Source organism: Rattus norvegicus, chromosome 7, assembly GCF_021556685.1.
Source record: "Rattus norvegicus strain SHRSP/BbbUtx chromosome 7, alternate assembly SHRSP_T2T, whole genome shotgun sequence".
Taxonomy (NCBI): domain Eukaryota; kingdom Metazoa; phylum Chordata; class Mammalia; order Rodentia; family Muridae; genus Rattus; species Rattus norvegicus.
Genome location: NC_141540.1, coordinates 22,727,276 through 22,740,761, shown reverse-complemented (window position 1 = coordinate 22,740,761; position 13,486 = coordinate 22,727,276). Strand labels below are relative to the sequence as shown.

The 13,486-nt window shown below is 43.2% G+C and overlaps 1 long non-coding RNA gene across 1 annotated transcript in view; it reads right to left on the bottom strand.

The window, feature by feature from the left end:
* LOC148004519 (uncharacterized) overlaps positions 1-3,653 on the bottom strand; it is a 35,396-nt gene extending 31,743 nt beyond the window's left edge. The window contains exon 1 of the long non-coding RNA XR_015624512.1: positions 3,327-3,653. This is a non-coding gene — a long non-coding RNA (uncharacterized LOC148004519). The remainder of the gene's footprint in view (positions 1-3,326) is intronic.
* Between the last annotated feature and the right edge of the window lie 9,833 nt (positions 3,654-13,486).

Genomic DNA, 13,486 nt, shown 5'->3' with positions numbered 1-13,486 from the left:
TAAGATGAATTTTTCTAAGTAGAACTTATTGGGAATGTGTGTATGGAAGAGGCAATACAACAGAGCACAACAGAAATGGACTTAGTCAAAACACCTACATTTATGCCTCTTACTAAGTTACGTTATAAGCAGCATGCTTACCCGAGTTTATCTCTGACAGACTGCTCTGATAATGACTAAAATTGGTGAACTCAATTTATAAAGTATAAAGTAGTATGATGTATTTGAATTTGTTTCAATGAAGTTAGAAAAGTCCCCCCCCCACTAGATTTTCCTATCTTAGCTGCCTTATTCACTGAATTGAATTGTAGTAAACTATTATGTCACATCCACTCAAAATCGATTCATGAAACTTAATAGGTAAATACTGAATATTAAGGAAAAGCTAGAATACATAACTTGGTTATATGTGTGCATACATGTTAAACTAAAAATGTCAGTTAGTTTTTAAAATATTAACTTAATAAAAACTTTAGAAATGAAAAATCATCAAATCATGTTTCGCTTTTATCTACTTAAAGCCATATTTTCTATTTTGTTTCCTACATGAGAACTACCTTATTCCTTTGAACAGTAAATCCCCTTTGTGTTATTTCATGCTAATGAAATGGCAGGGAGTAAGATTATTAAATTTTTTCCTTCTTTCACTATCTTACAATTTCAGTTTTATTCTAAATGGAACTACTATATATGCTATGCATCTTCTGCACTATTTAGAACCTGACTTGACTTGATTTCCTAATAGACAATCTATCCATCTCTACTCAATTTTTTTATTCAAAAATAAACTCAAAACAAAAAACATTAGTTCTCTAATTTTTATAGGATTCCATTTCTCAATATCCCATTTTGTATGGATGAATTTACAATATATTTACATTTGATGGTTCTTTTTACTGGTGTCTGTACCACAATACATGGATATATTTCAACTTAGAAGTGTAATATTTCACCAGTTAACCAGAGTATAAGTTATAATGCACTGATTCTCAGTACTGCAGGGGTACTATTAAATGTCTAGAACATTTCTGGATGTCACCAGTGAAGTAAACTTCTGGCATGTGGTAGGCAGCCAGGGATATTTCCATAACAATGGATTCCCATAACAAAGTATTACTGGGACCAAAACCTCTACAGGGATATGATGAAAAATCCTGTAATGGGTACCTCTAGAACTAAAGATCAAAATAATTGTTTGGGAGAACTTGCTTTTCATTGTTCATAATAGTGGTTTGCTTGCTTACAAAAATTAGAAAAAAATCTCAAATGTCTTCTAAATGTATTCTGTGTACTAAAGTAAAATGAATGTTTGAGAAAAGTTTACTGAGAATGAAAATAAAGCAGTAAATATTATAGGATGCTTGATTTGGGCTTAAACTACCTGTTTCACCAGAGTAAACATAAAATCGGTTTCACCCTAATAGTGTAAACTGTATTAAAGAAAGCACACCATATCCTGGTCCTTATCCTTGAGTAGGTGGCACTCAAAACCACGAAAGCAAAGAACTCCATTTTAATAAGACCTAATGCCTACAGTATGCTCAATATTGTTGTATTTAAAACACCCACTACTGATAAACGCTTTAGTTACTTCTTTTAAAATATGATCAAAACCACTCCACAACCAAATACTTGTAAGTCAAATTTTGATGTTCAAGAAAGTGTTAAGTTTTAAACTTAAGAGATAGGGCCTTATTATGTAACTCTGGCTGGCCTGAAGCTTGCTATGAAGACCAGACTGGCTTCAAACTCATGCCTCTATTTCTTGAGTACAACAGATTTTAAAGGACGTCTTATGTTGCCAAAGTTGACTTGAATTTCTAAAGGGCTCAAGTGATCCTCTTGCCTTGGCCTCTGGTCCCCACTCACCCCAATAGTTGAGATTTTCCACACATCTACATGCCCACTACTGACACTGGTGGAAAAGTATAATCTTACCCACCAATAGACTGTAATAGCATACTGAAAACAAATTGTAATAAATTTAAGGCAGATTAATTATATCTCCAAATGTGCTATGACTTAACGGGAAATGTTAGAATACCAGCAATGAACTTGGAGGCTAGCACACACAAACTTTGCTATTATGTACAGTAACATATTCCATTATATTTGAATATCCACATAACAAATAGTGCTAGAAGCTGAGAATACTGTTATTAAAGATTTTAGGATAACGTTTTTGAAATGCAATTAAATCACTGTACTAGGCAAATTTCCATGTATGTCACAAATACTAGCTAATATAAAGTCTGAAGTCCTCACATTTCAAAAACTAATGTAGTGAGTAACTGCCCGGTATTGTCAGATCTTAATTATTGTAATAGATAATTCACAATTGTGATTCTCAATTATTGCAAATGTTTACAAAAGTCCCACTTAATTTTCACATCTGTCATAAACTGTATGAATTTCTTCCTTTACCTTTAAAGTGCAAAAAATTATAAACAAGATGCAACATACAATGGATTTGTGACTAAATGGCCATCAACGTTTACAGTACTGATTCTGAGGCAGAGTCTTACTGTAGCCTAAGTTATCCTGGAAGCTCTAAAGCTAGCATCCTGTAGTGGGGTACAGCACGTGTCCTGTCTAGCTATCCCCTCCTTCACCCTTTCCTCAACCCAGCTAGGCCTCTGGCTCTCCCCCAGCCCATGCACACCAGAAGTTAAACACACAGCTGAGGCAAAGCTGCCTCCACCACTCAGGCACCACTGTCCACAGAGCCTGACCAATGGCAGCCTTCAAAGGCCCTCCTCCAGCCTCCCAATAACCATACTTGCTAAGTCACCCTAGACACAGCAGCTAATCCAAAAGTCCACAGGCTCTGAGGCTGCCAGCTTAGGCGCCACCTGGCAAAGGAGCCCACATTGACTCCTACCTGGAAGCTGCTCCAGACAAGGGCCTGTGCGGCAGGGTGGGGCGTGGGAGGCCGCGGGCCTGACCCAAGGCTTACTCCTCTGGGCACCTCCGCCCAAAGGCAGGAAAGGGCTGTCACAGGATGCCCAGGTCCTGCACATGGCCCACCCTGGACCAGCCCGAGGTCCCCAGGGCTGCCACTGGCCACCGGCCGACCCCCATCTTCCTGGGGCCCCTCAGTGCTTGTGTAGGCCGCAAAGTCAGCAAGGCCACGACTCCCGCCCTCCAGGATTTACCCTGGTGGCTGTCTGGTGGGGGAACCCAGAACCGGAAATTCGAAGGAACCCCTTTTGCCCTCTCCCCATTTCTTTGTGCTACACCCAAAAAGCCGAATTTCAACCTCCATGTAAGGAGTCTGCAGCTTAGGGCTGGTCTTCACTGTCACCCGGGACCTCCCCTAGACTCACCGTGATGGCGGCCGGAAGTCTGGTGCAAAAATAACGCGAAGGTGGCACCACTGAAGCCATGTGGTTAGCAGCTTCTCAGGGCAGCTGCGGAGTGGCAGCCTGGCCGCCAACGGGCAAAAAGCCAAGGTGGCTGTTGAAGGAGAGCCGAGGGCCTCCAAGGCAGCTGAGCAGACTTGGCGGGAGCCTGTGAAACACTGAGGTGTGGGTGGCTCGCCCTAGGGAAAGACTGTGGGTGGCTGGCCTTGTCCTGGGCTTCAGCCAATGGGCGGCAGCGCTCGGCCCTCGCCGGGGGGGGGGGGGGGGGGGGGGGGGGGGGGGGGGGGGGGACCCACGTCGCCCATCTGAGTATCTGAGGGGTACGCATGGGGCATGCGCGAGGAACAGTGCTCAGTGCAGAGCTAGGCCGGAGCCTCGCAGATGTACAGACTTGCGCCACTCCCCTGCCCCCCAGAACCGTGTCTGAAGACCCTTTGAAACAAGTCCTGTGCAGAACCGTGATCAGAGTTCTGTCAGGAAACCATTTATTCAGGTCATTCCCTCAAAATGGCGCCTGCAATACATAGGGTTATCCTGTCTGAAAAGCTCAGCGACCAAACTGAAAAGTAACAAAATGCCTGTAGAAAGAGAAAATAACAGGCCCGTCTAGAAAGAAGGCCTTGCCTGGCCAGACCCCTTTACCCCTTTCTCCAGCCACATTTAGCAGATGAGTCCGGTTGCATATTGGAGGACATACTCACAGACTGGCCCTTCAGCCGTCAGGACTTATGTTTTTCCTTCCGTTTTTTTCTCCCTTTCCGATGATAAGTACCTGAATTATCAGGTACAAGGGACACACAGCAGTGAACACGCAAGAGAATATTTCTTACGTCGTGGCACTTAAGTTGCAATGCGAGCTTTTCCTTGTAAGCTTTACAGAAACCAGCTAGGCCGTGAAAATCTCGTATCACAGAACCCCTTCAACGCCTTATTCTGTCATGATTACCTTTTGTACTGAAGAAAAGTATTACGTGTTTTTCTTTTTCTTTTCTTTCTTTCTTTCTTTCTTTTTTTTTTTTTTTTTGAACTGGCAAAACGAGAGACTTAAAATTGCCATTAAAGATACAGTAATGCTGGATAAAATGATAACATAAGAAATAAAAAATAAAAATATTAGGGATAATGCACCCATTTAAAAGGGGGAAAATTCCAAGGTCCGGAAAATGAAAATAAGTTGGAAACTGCAGTGGTGAAAATCTGATTTTCCTCTGGCCTTTGATTGGTGACTACATTGTGGTGTGAATGGTCTAACAACGGGACTGGACTGTCCTAATTTTAGTACAGAGAAAAAAAAAACACCACACCTATCTGGAGTGGTTGGTTCATGAGCATGGACAGATGGTTCTAACCTCTAGCTCTAGGCATAGTTGTGTGGGCTGGAGGGAAACTTTGAAATAGTGCAGACAGATGTGGAACTGAGCACCCTGCAGCATACCAGTACTCTGGAAAGGCAGCACCCTAAGGAAATGCATGGACTTGAGGAACGGAGAGCACAGTAGAATTTAGAGCAAAACACCACATCATTTAAGTCCAAATAGAATTTGACGCTCTACACCTGCATTTCCGGAGTTTGGCATTTATATTTATGACATGTTTATTACCAGAATCTCGAAATGAAGAAAATAGGCCTTCCCAGCTCACTATCCCCTTCCCTGCAAAAGATTCTTAGGCATGGTATTTTTTAAATGCTTGAAAAAGGGAGCAAACGACAGTCTGGAGAGATGGTAAGGGGTCCTCACAGAAAAGGACTTTTCAAAGAGAACCCTACTGGAAGTGGGGCTTAGAGGTACAATCTCCTAACCCCAGCTGCTTGGGAGGAGAGGCTGTGAGGCAAAGAAAACAAAAAGTTCAAGGGTGCCCTGACGATTTAGCGACACTGTTTATACATAAATGGAAAGAGAGAACTACAGAGGATACTACACAGGAGAGAGTTCTTACCTAGCATAATAGAAGGATGTCCTGGCTTTAATTCCCTTAAGCACTTTCTCTCTCTCCCCCTTTCCCCCTCTCCCCCTCTCCCCGTCTCCTCTATATACTCCCTCTCCCTCTCCTCCCCGTGTCTGTGTGTGTGTCTGTGTGTCTGTGTGTCTGTGTCTGTGTGTGCATGTGTGTGGGCACTCCTGTGTGCATGTCTCTCTGTCTCTGTGTCTCTGTCTCTGTCTCTTTCTATGTGTGAATGTGTGTGTTTGTCTCTGTTCCCCCTCTCTCACAATACCCCTCCCGAAAGATTACAAAGCCTTTACCAGGAATAGGAATGGCATGTTTGGATTGCATGGACTTTTGTCTTTTTCTGTCTCTGCCTTTGGTCTTTTAAGACAGACTTTCTCTGGGAGGCCAGGAATTCTCTCTGTAGACCAGGCTGGCCTTACAGAGACCCACTTGCTTCTGCCTCCTGGGGAATGAACACTCCTGGTTCTTTTATTGCTTTCACATACACTTTAAATAGAAAACCTGATAAATATCTTCCCTCTTAAAGAATTCAAAGGCCTCTCAGGGTGTTTTTACTTGTAAAGCTCTTCTCCCAGTTTAAACTGGCTAGTTTTCAGGTTCCTTCTGTTAGACTCCTATAAGTCAGCCATGGTGGTTTTTAGACCAACCCACACAAAGAAACAACACTGTACTCTCCACATTACCTCCTGCTCTACCCTGCTCTCCTAGCTCCCTCCCAATTTAATCCCCCTATTCCAGTTGATCCTAGAGTATATGGAAGAGAAAACAAGTTTATTTTGGATGCGATGTGAGTTGAAACCCTGAAGTACAACACCAGACTGTACTTTGATCGAATTGTTCCTAATTGTTCCCGACTGTCACAAACACAGCAAGCACACAACATCAAAGCAGTTACCGTATCAGGAAAAAGGAACTTATAATTGAACAAGTATCCTGGATCTCTGCTCAATGACAGAGAGAAAGGAGACCTAATTTACAAAGCAGGAGAAATGGGCCAGTGAAGTGAAATGGTGCAACCCAGGTTCTAGAAATACACTGTGACAAAGGTATTTGATTTCAATACACTAAAACTACACAGGAGAGAAATGTGCATTTGGAAGAAGGCTACAATGTTTCATTGTATCAGATCAAATAGTAATTCCATTAAAATAGACTAGGAAGAACTTGGGGGTGAGGCAGCTGCTGCTGCTGCTGCTGCTGCTGCTAAACATTTAATTTGATTGCAATTATAAATTTAAAAAAACACACCAGTGATTGAACACTGAGAATCCACAGGTCAACCAGAATCTTTCATTATGACCCTTTGCCTTGGGACTGGAACTGCCCCAACCCTCCTGGCAGATAATTGCCTTCCCAGTTCTCAAGGTTCATAGGAAAAGGCAATTCAAAGACTCCACTTGTAATGCATTCCAGTGCCTGATAGCAGAGCAGGGAAGGTTTCCCTTATCCCAGCCTAGCTCAGGGTCCATGATTCCAATGGTAACAAGATCTTCAGAGATCATCTGAGGCTATCTCCCTGGAGCACCTAAACACCACTTAAGTACAGAAGACAATTTGTACAGGACTCTAATGGAGACAGAAAATAAGAAGCACAGTAGCCTGTGCTGTAGTCTTCTCCACTGTGACCTTCTGACCTCACATGGCAAGTGAGTTCCATCACTTCCTCTAAGGCCAGGCTCACACAAGCCTGACTTCCTTCCTTTGCCCCTCTCCAAGTTCCATATAGTGTAGGATGCCTTGTGTTGAGCCTTCCCACTACCACCTTTGTGTGACAGCACTGTTCCTCACAGGTGTTTCAGGTACCTTTTCCTTCAAGGATGAGGTAAAGTTTGGCCTTGTTTTTTTCTTATGTGTGTAAGTGGGAGCTGTCTAGAGAAGCTCCCTGTTGCCAACTACTTTGGTTATAGCAACAGATTTCTGAATATTTCAACCATTTTTGTGTGGTATGTTATTTGTGGTAGGGATCTCTGACTAATTATGGAGTTACTTTACCAAGCTGGAGGGGTGCTGTGTTTGATCTGGTGGGGCTTTGCTATAGTCTACCTCTCACAGATAGGACTTTTAAAGCCCTGTAGGGAGGCCTCAACTCCTCCATTAATTCATTTTTTTTCTTTTTTCTCTTTTCCGGAGCTGGGGACCGAACCCAGGGCCTTGCACCTGCTAGGCAAGCGCTCTACCACTGAGTAAATCCCCAACCCCCATTAATTCATTTTTAATAGAACTGTTAATTTATACACAATGGACAATAGATATACTTTCTACTTCAAACCAGTTACCTTCCTTCATAGAACCAAACAATCGCTTTCAAAAGTACAGATGGTAGCTACCTGAAGGCGCTTATTTGCATAGGGTTATAAGGAAAAAGAAAGAAAGAACTATAAAGTATAGAGTTTATAGAAACTCAAAATATCGAAGGAAGAGGACTTAGGAAACAAGAAAGAGTTTATGAGTATTGAGGGACAAAGGTAGTCTTATTAATTCAAATCTACAAAATTATTGACGATCTATAATATTCAAACCCTTAGTTGGTGGGGTGATGGTAAATCCTATGTAATGTCAAAGGCTGACTAACTTTGCATCCAGAAAAAGCTTTATGTGGAGCTAACTCATGTGGACAAAGATTCATGAATAATTGAATAAGATATATAATAATGAGAGCCATTTGGAACTGTGTATTTAGTGCTTCAAGGGCCTTGAAACACTAATAAATTATTAAAATATATTATAGAAGCAATAAATGTTTATGTTTCTTGAAGGATACCTCCTACTTCTAAAGGTGAAAAGGAAAAAAAAAATTCTATACCTAGCAGACACCACAGGCAGAAGGTGATGATGTCTAGCCTCCTCACAAAGATAGTGTGAAACTGTTGGCTACATTGAAGTAGGAGATTATACTAGAAAGAAACCCGAGGCCTAGCTTATAAATGTCCTTGTGCATATGAAAAGGAAATTTTCTTGAAGCAAGACCATTGGAGAGTTTGAATTTGAACAGAAATCCAACTCCACTTCATCCCTCACCCCTACCAAGGATCATTCTGTTGGAGCTGCAGACACAGCTTGGTCCTGGAAGGGAACTATGGCAAGCAGGGTAAGGAGGCAAGTACAGAAGTCTGTGTGGAGTATGCTAACACAGTAAGTAGTCCATTCTCATGGGAATGGGCTGGAGAGACATTTCTAGGTTAATTTGCAATGTCTCAGGGGGTTAAACGGAGCAACAGACTCAGGAGGTGGCTATTGATGCGGACTTTTTCAATGGTGCTACCCTGTGGGTTGAACACTCCTGAGTAACATATACAGTGTAGGAAAACCGATTTATGGAGTTCACATGTAGTATGTTTTGACTAATGTGTCAGCCCAGAACCTTGGCAGACCTAGGGAACATGGCAACAATAGAGGGGTTAGCATCAAATGTTCTAGAAAAAGTCAACAGATATAAAAAGTGAAAACCAGCACTCAGTGTGTCAACCAGGATCTCTAGGAAGGCAGTTCTGATGGAAAAGGCAGAAAGCAGACAGAACAAAGGCAGCTTAGAAGGGGAGAAAGAACGAGAATCACAGAACAGATGTGTTGTGGACAGGGAGGCTTCATGTGAGGGAAGGAAAGTGAGAAGAGAGGGAGACAGTTAAGGGAAGCTCTATACAGTGTATTATGTGGAAGAAAGCAGCCTTGGTAAGAGAAATAGAGTGAGCAAAAAGGAGATAGAGAACAAGGACCTGTGCCATGTCAGTGATATCATAGGAAAGACCCTCCGTATTGTAGGTGACGTTGGTCTCTTCAGCTCAAGTTTTCTTTGCTCTGGCATCTCATTGACTGTTAGCTCACCGGCTCATGCTGGCTGGGAGTGAGGTGGGGAGGAGGGTGTCCTCTCTTCTTCATGGACTGTCCTTGAATTTGTAGTGTCACAGTGGAGGGGAGCGAGGGCTGGCAAATCTGCCTCAGCTAACATCATCAGGGACTTAAAACCATATGGAGTGATTTGAAGTCACTTACTTAGTGCTTCAGTATCCAGCCTTAGGGTGCTTCTGATGAAGGCATCTCCTCCCTGCCTGGCTTCTCAATTCCCTTCTCACTGCTTTGAACAGGGTCTCTTGAACTCTTTCCTGACGACTTTTAACTCACTAAATTTTTATGCCATCCATGTATATAAGTATTTAAAATAGGAGTACAGATGCGACATTTGCAGATGATAAATAATAAACTTATTTAAAAATAATTCCTTGTATACATATAGTTATTATTTATTAAATACAAAGTATGTCATAGTTAGGGTTTCTGTTTCTGTGAAGAAACACCATGGCCAAGGCAACTCTTAAAAAGAACCTTTAATGGGAGCTGGCTTACAGGTTCAGAAGTTCAGTTCAGGTCATTATCATCAAGGCAGAAAGCACAGCAGCATCCAGGCAGACATGGTATTGGAAGAACTAAACGTTCTACATCTTATTCCAAAGGGAATCAGGAGAGGACTGGCTTCCAAGTGGCTAGGACAAGAGTCTTAAAGCCCATACCAACAGTGACACACCTACTCCAACAAGCCTATACCTCTTAATTGTGCCACTGCCTGGGCCAAGCATATTCAACTCATCACAAAGCCAAGTTTCATTCTAATGAGATGATGTACCATGTGTATTTATTTTTACATCAAGATTAAAAGCTTGGCTGGATATTAGCAGGATGAAGAACTTCTTCAATGTTTTTTAAACTTGATGGAAAATTTGATTTTATGATTGTCAGTGCAAAAGATACTGCTTTGCATAACTATGTAGCATAAAATGGCAGAAGACTGTAGAGGGCCATTTCAAAACTTGCTCGAAATTGTCTCATTTCCAAATCAAAATTCATTTAACAATTAAAAAAAATAAAGCCCAAATCAAGGAGTTAAGTAGTGATTTTAAAGACACATCATTCTAACCCAAGGTGATCCAATACATGAATTAATATTTACATGCTGAGAACTGATGGTAGGAAAATATTAGAAGCCGTTGTTTTCTGTGATTAAACCAGCGTTTATCTAAGAGCAGAAAATTTTGTGTCTACCTTGAGAATGCTGCAGCTCTTGATACAAAGCGTTGGCAGGAGCTGCGGGGCTCCTGGCAGCAGCCTTGGTATCACACGGCATGTTTCAAGAGCTCTAACTACACTTTCAGGTCCAAGAGTGGTGAGGTCATGTGACACAGCATGGGTGAGTTCTGCCAGACACCACACATCCACCATGTATTTGACCTTGAATTGTAGAGGGCCGCTATAACATTCGCCACCACAAGATGGTGCTGGCTTCCACTGCGCCCCACGTGGAAGGCCAGGATAGCTTCCGCCATTACAAGATGGCGCTGGCCTCCACCGCGCCAGCCGACTTCCTTTCAGGAAGTTAACTGTGTGCGCATGTGCAAGAGTGCCTTCGTGCCAGGTCTTTGCCCACTCCGGGGCGTGCCTCATGAGATCATGGGTAAGCGACCAATGAGGTGTGGATGCGCCGCGCTAGGGTGTATATAAGCCGCGCCATGCAGGCGTGCGGGGCTTCTCCTTAAGATTGAACAAAAGTTTGGCTGCAGCAAGGATTCGTATGTCCCCGCGTGTTTTCTTGCTGGGGAGAGGTCGCGCGGGACATTGAATGAATTTTTGAACACATGCTCTGAACCCCTTTACTGTGGCCCAGGTTTTTGCACCCCTACACTTGCTTCTGTGACCCCATACAGAGTTGCTACTCACAGTCTAAGACTTTGGTACCTTGAGCACACTTAGAATACTTTGTTCTTTTCATCCCTGGAACCTTGTGCATGAGAGGCAAGTGCCCACCATTGAGCTGTACTCCATCATCTTCTGAAGGCATCTTCTCCTTTTATGTTGCTTTATGATACCAGAGTCAAGGCTGTTTCCAAAGATCTTGATTTCTTCTTGTTCTTACATTTGGCAATGGTGTGGGCCACTCCTTCAGGAAAGACTCCACCTTGTACTCAAGGGAAGGTGACAAGATCCAATCAATCACATCCTAATAGAGGAAGCTAATCACACCCAACACACACAGCTTCTCATTTGAAGCCAATTTTAGACCACTAGGGAGGTGAGTGGAGTGAGGGCAGGCAGATTGGAGGAACAGCCGATGTAGTTAAGTTTTCGAGGCAGTTGACTGTGTAAGAATCCTAGGGCAGCTTCTGAGCTAGGGAATCACGTGGGCAATCAGAAGACCAACAGTTTGGAGAACAAAGGTCCATGTCCAGTAGCAAAGAGTAAAATGTTGCCTGAAAGCACAGACGACTCTTCAGAGACAGAAGTCATATATTTGTCAGATAGCTTGGCTACATGACTTTTTTTTCTTCAGCTGAGTGGCAGCTTGGAGTATGCGAGGAAAAGGCCATGATTAGATATATGTAGACATATGTAGAAATATATCCATCTTGGCAAGGTGGACATGGGAGAGCAAGAATAAGAAGGGACCAGCATGCCACTCAGCATGTTAGGTTAAAAGTCTTGGCCATGAGGCCTGGTTGGTCAGGGGGAGGTAATACAAGAATGCTGGTGGGTTGAAAATGGGACAGGGTGGCTGACAGGTAAGTTTGGGGGAAAAGGGGCTGTGACTTGCATTAGTTAGTTTACATCGTCAACTTGACACAACCTAGACTTATAGAGGCATAGGCCAAGAGGAGAAATACTTGCTTACTGTATTGTTTGTAACGAAGAAAAACTCTTAACTGAGCATAAGAAAAAGGTTGGGAACCAAGAATTGCATGTTACAGGAACAGGCTCTCAGTGCCCACACCGACACAGCACGGAGATCCGTGCGTAAGCCTGCGGGATTATTAAAATCACATGTGGGATTAAAAAAAACACACATGCATGGGTTATTTTTGTTAAGAAGGAATGCCCATTCTGTAGCTTTATTTACCGAATATATACCCCAAGTTGACCAGGTGGAAAAGTCTGGGAAGCACCGTGGGAAATCTTGGCCTAAGGCAGGATCCTCTAGGTGGTTATTGAAAACATCACTATTAGAGAACTCCTACTGGAAGACCTCTGCATTCTGTCCTCTCACAAATTCAAACACAATTATGACTGTAAATCTAATACAGCAAATGAAAAGCTGATTTGATAGTTCCTTCAAAACTCAGAAGATAAAAATATTTTGAGGCTAAACTATGAAAGGAGTTAATATGGAGGGTGGTGCTGGAAAAAGAATTAAAATATTGTTTATGCATAAGAAAACATTTGTTAATGTGTAGACCCTATTTGACTCTCCCAGTTCTTTTACAAAAGCCTGCCAGAGGATCAGAAGAATTAAAACACCCCAAGAATAACAGGGAGGGATTTTGATGTTTCATCTGGGGAAAGGGTGGGCATGTTTATGAATGTAAAGCTCATTTCCTTAGAGACTTCTTGGCAATTGGGTACCATATCATGCTAATGAGGGCAAGGTCTCTAAGTTCTGTCCCAAGGAACTCTCAGGTACTCCTGGTTCCAGGGAAAGTGCCTTTCCAGAAGAAGAAGTACAATGAGAGAAAAACTGGAGCTAGAACCAGGCAGGAGACTGGACCTCAGAGTGCCTGGGATAGGGAAGTGGGTGGAGCCTCTGGTGCCATACAGTGCACACTGGTCCTGCTGCTCTGCCAATGGCTCTGCCAGACTACCCAGTGGTCTTGCACTCTTCCTTGGCTCCAGGAATGGAGGTGTAAGGAAAGTCTTTATATATGGGAACGACACGTTGATTACTGATTTTTGATCCTATCCCAAAAGATGGTCCTGATTTGGTTGGTACCCACTAGGGGTTGGACAAGCAAGCATCTCTGGTGGCAGGTTTAGGAAAGACACAGTTGAAAGAGACTACAATAACAAACCTCCGTGGGACAACCCAGAGGCACCAAATAAACTTTGGGGAGGTCTTCTGTCTCTCAACGCCTGCCAGCCATGCCATTCCTACCCCAGATCCTGGCGACCAGTCGGACATGTTGAGTTTCACAGTCCAGGGGCACGTAAAAGGATTGATTTCTGTGTGTGAAATGGGTTTGCTTCACTGAGGAAGCTCACCAGGAGCAGGAGGGGAAGTGACTGGGTTCCAAGTGAGGGGCTGGAGAGTAGGTGCAGGACTAAATCCAAGGCCCCATGACCTGCGGCCCCTCCAGGGTGTGCCAGCTTGCGGCCCCTCGGGATGCCTTCAGGTGACAGACAGCTGGCGGGGTGGGGTG